This window comes from Mauremys mutica, chromosome 5 (assembly GCF_020497125.1).
Source record: "Mauremys mutica isolate MM-2020 ecotype Southern chromosome 5, ASM2049712v1, whole genome shotgun sequence".
NCBI classification, from domain to species: domain Eukaryota; kingdom Metazoa; phylum Chordata; order Testudines; family Geoemydidae; genus Mauremys; species Mauremys mutica.
In genome coordinates this window covers 86,941,966-86,948,232 of record NC_059076.1, presented here as the reverse complement: position 1 = coordinate 86,948,232, position 6,267 = coordinate 86,941,966, and positions in this window count along the sequence as shown.

The window sequence follows — 6,267 nt, the reverse complement described above, 5'->3', positions numbered from 1 at the left end:
GTTAGGCTAATCACGTAACTGAAATTGCATAGCTTAGATTAAATTTCCCCTGTGGTGTAGACAAGGCCTGTAGATAATGCTAGGTCGACAGAAGAATTCTTTTGTCAACTTAGCTACTACCTCTCAGGGAGAACCCTTCCAGTCAGTGTAGATAGTGTAGCATTTCAAGTGTAGATAAGCCCTAAGTCATAGGGATTTAAAGACCTTATGGGCTTCAGGATTGGCACATTTCTTGAATTAATTTGGGTTGTGTAACAGACCCAGAGCTGAGAGCCACTGTTACCTTTCTGCTTCAGCAAGATTGAACATTTCTGGAGTTTAGACTGCATATCAGCTCCCTGCCACACCAATCTGTCTTCCTCAACAGTAAGCTCCTCAAAGCTCTCCCAGCCCAAACCTTGCCTAGCAGATAACAATCAGTGAACACCATTCCCTGAGTACCTCAGAGATGTTTCTCCACAATGCACAGCACTTATCACTGTACATTCACAGAAGATATTAAGTTTACTGCTCTGCTAAAGAGACAGTACCTTGTAGTTTATTAATTTAACTGGCGTAAGTACATACTTCCCTTCTAACACAGCACTGAAGTGGTTTATAGTAAAAAATAATGCAAGTTATTAAATAGAAATACTTCCCTTCTAGTTTATTAATTTAACTGGGATAAGTACATACTTCCCTTCTAACACAGCACTGAAGTGGTTTATAGTTTAAAATAATGCAAGGTTATTAAATAGAAGTAATGGGTTAAGTGATACCAAGTAAAAGGGATAAAGGTAGAAATGGTTACAAGCAAATAAAAGTGAAAACATGCATTTAAAAGACTAAAACTTATTCTAGCAAGAAAGAGTCCTTGTTGAAGATGGTTTCTCTCACCCACAGACTCCTTTCCAGCTTTTACTGGCCAGCCTGACCAGGCTCCATCACAGAAAGCAAATGACTTGGCTGCTTTGTCTCCTACGGTGAAGGGATAAAGATGGAGTCTCTTTCTGTTCCTTATATGTAAATTGAGGTAAACACATATTTCTTTGACCAGGACAGACCTTTTTATTTCCTTTACCTAGACTGAGCTATCTGGTCTTAAACTTGTTCAAGTAGCATCATACAGAGGGAATTCTTAACTCTACATATAACATTAACACATACATTTTACAATGTTTTAATAACCAGCGTATTATTAGCTTTCATACAATAGTTTATATAATGGATAAATATCATGCGAATCGAGTATTGGGTATAGTGAGGTGGATGGGTTTGATGAGAGACTGTGTACCCTATGTCAGTGGGCAGTAAGGGCTCTTAGTGGCACAGAAGGACCTTTCGGACTTCAAGGATTGCCAAATTTCTTGATTTTTATTTTGGATTTACTGTTCATGAAACATTATTCCCTGGTATTTAAAACCACTTTTAAAAAGTTACGGACACCTCAATTTAAAAAAAAAAAACTAAATTTTTTTTTCTGGCTGATGTGAGGACTGTGGTCTATATTAAGAATTGAAGAGGAACCCATCCAAACTTAGGCTGGCAAAAGTGAGTGCTCTATACATAACACATACCTACCTGTGATGCTGTATGGAATATGTGGAACACTTTGTGATATTATTGATACCAACATTATAAAATTGCAATGAATCTGACCAGATATGCCATGTAAGGTGTCAGTGAAAATATTATGATTTGCCAAGTATGATAATCTTGTTTATATGTTTGTATCACCTTTGTATTGTAAGCTATAGATATATGGTATGGTATACATATGGTATATATGTATTTCCAAACTTGTGCTGTGTTTCTGGGTGATACCCCCAGACACATTGGCATCAACACTGCCTAGCCTGTTCAATGGCCCATCAAGGGTCATCAGCAATACAACTGACCCACTGAGACAGCAGGACTTGTAGGGGCATGCCTGTGGACAGAGAACTCTAAGGCTTTTCAATACAATATGCTGGGAAGCTTATGTTTGGGACACAGGAAGTACAAGCCACTTGGCAACAGGAATATAAAGGGCAGTTGCATCTTCTCCATTTTGTCTTCATTCCTGCTTCTTATCTCTGGAATAAATCTTCTACAAAGATCCTCTGAACAAAAGACTGAATGACCCATCCAAGCTATGGATGTGTTCCAGAGGGACTTTCAAGCCAACAAACTCACCAATATTGCTAAGAACCTGATATATGGACTTTGAAGTCTCAGTATGTGTCTGAGTGCTTTATCATTTAACAATTCTTTTCTTGTTCTTTCTTCTTTCCTTATAATAAACCTTTAGTTTCAGACACCCAAGGATTGGCTGGCAGCATGGTATTTTGGGTAAGATCCAAACTAATATTGACCTGGTAACATGGCTTACCCTTTGGGATCAGAAGAACATTTTTGTATATGTGAGCAGAGTTTTTAAATAACTTCTGACTGTAGTGGACCTATGTGCTGATTGGGAGCCAGAGAACTGGAATGCTGTAAAGGGGGCTGTGTGATTTCTTTTTTTAGCTTCTTGATAACCATTGTGAGGGATCAGAAGCACAATTTGTGACTGGTTGGTGAATTTAACTTCAGTGTAAACTACCAGTTTTGGGAGTATCTGCTCTCCCTTTTTTCAGTCTGCCCTGACGTTGGCATTTTCAGTGAGATCTGTCCAGACACAGTGGGTTACACTGCCAAATCCTGAATACTTGACTCAGTTTTTATTCAGCCCTTACTCAGGCAAAACTCTCATTGAAGTATGTGTGGGGTTGCATCTCAGCTGCTCTATCCACCTCCTAAAGCCTCCTTGTTGCTGTGAGGGAAGGTAGGTCTCCACTAATATATCCTTCAGATGCCATTTCTGCTGCTGCCCAGGAGGTAGAGAACTTTCTGCTACTTTGTTAATCTTTTATTATAAAGTGTCTTGCGTTGAGGCCTTAAATTGGACAATTTCAATTAACCAAGGGTGAAATCCTAACCACAATGAAGATAATGGGAGTTTTGCCATTGATTTCAGCGGGTCCAGGATTTCAGACAAAGTGTGGAACTGAGAGTCAGCCACTGGAAATGTTAAAACAGAAATATACTGATTCTTTACAAAACATCAATCACTCAATATACTAGGTCTATATATGCTTTTGCCCGCCTAATAAAACTGTAAGAATTTTATCCAGCCCTTAATCTGAACTCAGATTCTACCTTCATAGACATTGGAATGAAAACAGGATATAGCTCTATATAGTTAAAATTTTGCATTTAAGAATATTTTATAACATTTGCTCAGCAGAAAGACATTTTTCTGTTATATTGTTAAAAATTATGTAGACAATACAGGTCCAATTCTGCGCTCACACACTTGCAACTCTTGCTGAAATTAAGGTTGAATGCATAGTTTATGCTGGAAGGTGTTAATGGCTGCCATCAAGCCGGTCTTTGATAATTAGAAAATCACTCATCTATTTAAATCCCATGGGTGTGTTGAACACTCTTCATTCAGACTGAATGGAAGGAAAATTAAGTCCCTTTTACATAAAGACAGGTGGAGACGATAGAACCCACTGCTCAAATCACTACACCACATAGCAAGGCCTGAAACCCTGGCTACACTCAAAACTTCAAAGCACTGCCACGGGAGTGCTCCCGCAGCAGTGCTTTGAAGTGCGAGTGTGGTGGGGCACCAGTGCTGGGAGAGCTCTCTCCCAGTGCTGGAGGTACTGCACCTCCATGAGGGGATTAGCTTACAGCTGGGGCACTGTTTACACTGGCGCTTTACAGCGCTGTAACTTGCTGCACTCAGGGCTTGGCTACACTTGCAGATGTGCAGCGCTGGGAGTTACAGCTGTGTTCGTACAGCTGTGTAGGGAAAGCGCTGGTGTGTGGCCACACTCACAGCTACCAGCGCTGCAGTGTGGCCACATTTGCAGCATTTGCAGCACTGTTGGGAGTGGTGCATTATGGGCAGCTATCCCAGCGTTCAAGTGGCAGCAACGTGCTTTTCAAAAGAGGGGTGGAGTGTGACAGGGAGCTGGGGAGAGAGAGAGAGTGGATTTTTGGAGCCGACACTGTGTGTCAGCTCCCTGCCTTGAAAATCTGAACATTTCCTCGACCCCTCATTCACTCTTAACTGCAAATAGCCTGCAGACCAGATAAGCAGCTGCTCCAATGGACTCCATTTCTCCCCCTCCCGCTGTTTCTCTCCTCAAGCAAACACTAGGCTGTAGACATTCATCCCCCTGCCTGCCTCATTCACAGCAAGATAGTGGATTATCTCAATTGATTGTTCAGTCAGTTACAGATTGATCACAGCAAACAGGAGCTGTGTTTGTTTTTTAGATAAGCAGCTCCCGGAGCCCCGAGTTCACAACAAAACAAAGAGAGGCTGCATAACAAAACAAAGAGCGTAATTTAGTTAAAAGCATTCTGGGATATCTCCTAATACCCTGGAGGCCAATAACAGCGCTGGTGTGTGGCCACACTTGACGAGCAGCGCTGCATCACCAGCACTGCACTCGTTATACCCCAAGCAGACCAGATGTACAGCCAGCGCTGCAGCCAGGGAGTTGCAGCGGTGGATGTGCCTTGCAGGTGTGGACAGTTACTAAGTTGCAGCGCTGTAAAGCCTCCACCAGCGCTGCAACTCTCCAGTGTAGCCAAGCCCTCGGGGGTGTTTTTCACACCCCTGAGTGAGAAATTTGCAGCACTGTAAAGCGCCAGTGTAGCCAGAGCCTGAGTAAGAACTAACTCAGGGAGAAAAAGTGGGGTTTCCCTGGGACTAGTGGCAAACTCAGGAGCTAAGGGATTGTTTGGCAAGGTGTGTGTGTGTGTGTGTGTGTGTGTGTGAGAGAGAGAGAAGCAGAAAGCCTGCTGAAAGAGAGCAGAGAGCAAGAGTCCTGACTGTGGTGTGGAGAGGGGGCAGAGAGACAGAGCAATTTGTGCACAAAACTGTATTTACATCTGTTTTCATGGCCTACAACTGCCTCCCCTCCTCTAGTACACAAAGCCATTGGCATCTCTTCATTTAGGCCCCAACCCTCCAAACACATGCTTATGTAAATCTTTAAGTGTGTGTAGCCAGTTAGCTTCAGTGGGACTACCCTTATGAGTAAAAGGAAGTATATGAATGTCTGCAGTTTCAGGGTTTTAGGCTGCAGTTCATCAGAGCACTTAAGTAAAATAGAGTGGAAAAGTCTCAGAAATCAGCTAGAGGAACAGAAACAACCTGGCACATTTTCCTCCTACCCTTGAGCCCATGGCAGGGATGCTGGAACAATCAGCATAGTGGGGGTGCTGAGAGCCATTGAACCAAACTGTAAATTATGTATATGATGAAAAACACTTCAAGCCAGGGGGTGCGGCAGCACCACTATCTCCAGCTCTTGTGGCCTATGGAGCATTTGTTGGGCTAGGCACTGTGAGATTTCAGGGAGTGTGCAGAAAGTAGAAGGGGGCAGAAAAGTGGTTCCAGGAAGATGTCTTCCTCTACAGCATGCTTCCCTCAGGAATACATGGATAACTGAGCAAAAGTCAGTGCTGTTCAAAGCATCATTTATTTCACATCTGTATCTGTATTATCCTCAGAGGAGGAGTAAAAAGCAGTCACCATCTGGGAATGTGGTGTCTGAGAGGAATGAGTCAGCCCAGATGCCTCCAGATTAGAACTGGGTGATTTGGGGGGGGGGGGAGGGGATGAATAGATTATTCCCTAAAAAATTTGTTTTGTTCAACCTAAAATTATTTGTGAATTTGAAACACGTTTGCCAAATTGTTTTGGTCATTTCTTTGTCAGGCTGAATTCACATAGGATGCTGGAAAATGTCCATTGACTCTTTGAGAAGATGGTAACTTCATCCTTCAGTGGTTGAGGAATAGGGCTAACAATCTGCATTTAAAACTTGTGGATTTCTTCATATACTCTTGTGGATTTCTCTGAAGGGTGAAGGAAGATAGGCCTAAGTCACTGTGCACTGAGCTTTTTGAAAAATCACATCAGTATTAGCTTTGTTATACTCCTCATTCTGGAGTGGAAAAGTAGGTCTATGAAGTCTTATGTCAAAGAACCATAAAATGATTCCTACAAAGTAATTGAGGGTTATTACACATTATCCTGTACACAGTATGCAGTTTTACAGATTGTCTAGATATGTAATTATATAATGGATTGAATAAGCCTGGAAAAAAGTAGATATGTAATAGAGAGCAGAGTGTTTCCTTCAGTCATTTTATACAAATGGAAAAAACACATGTTTTTTGTAATTGTCCAACACATATTTACATCTTTCATACATCTACCTGATGGATTCATTCATC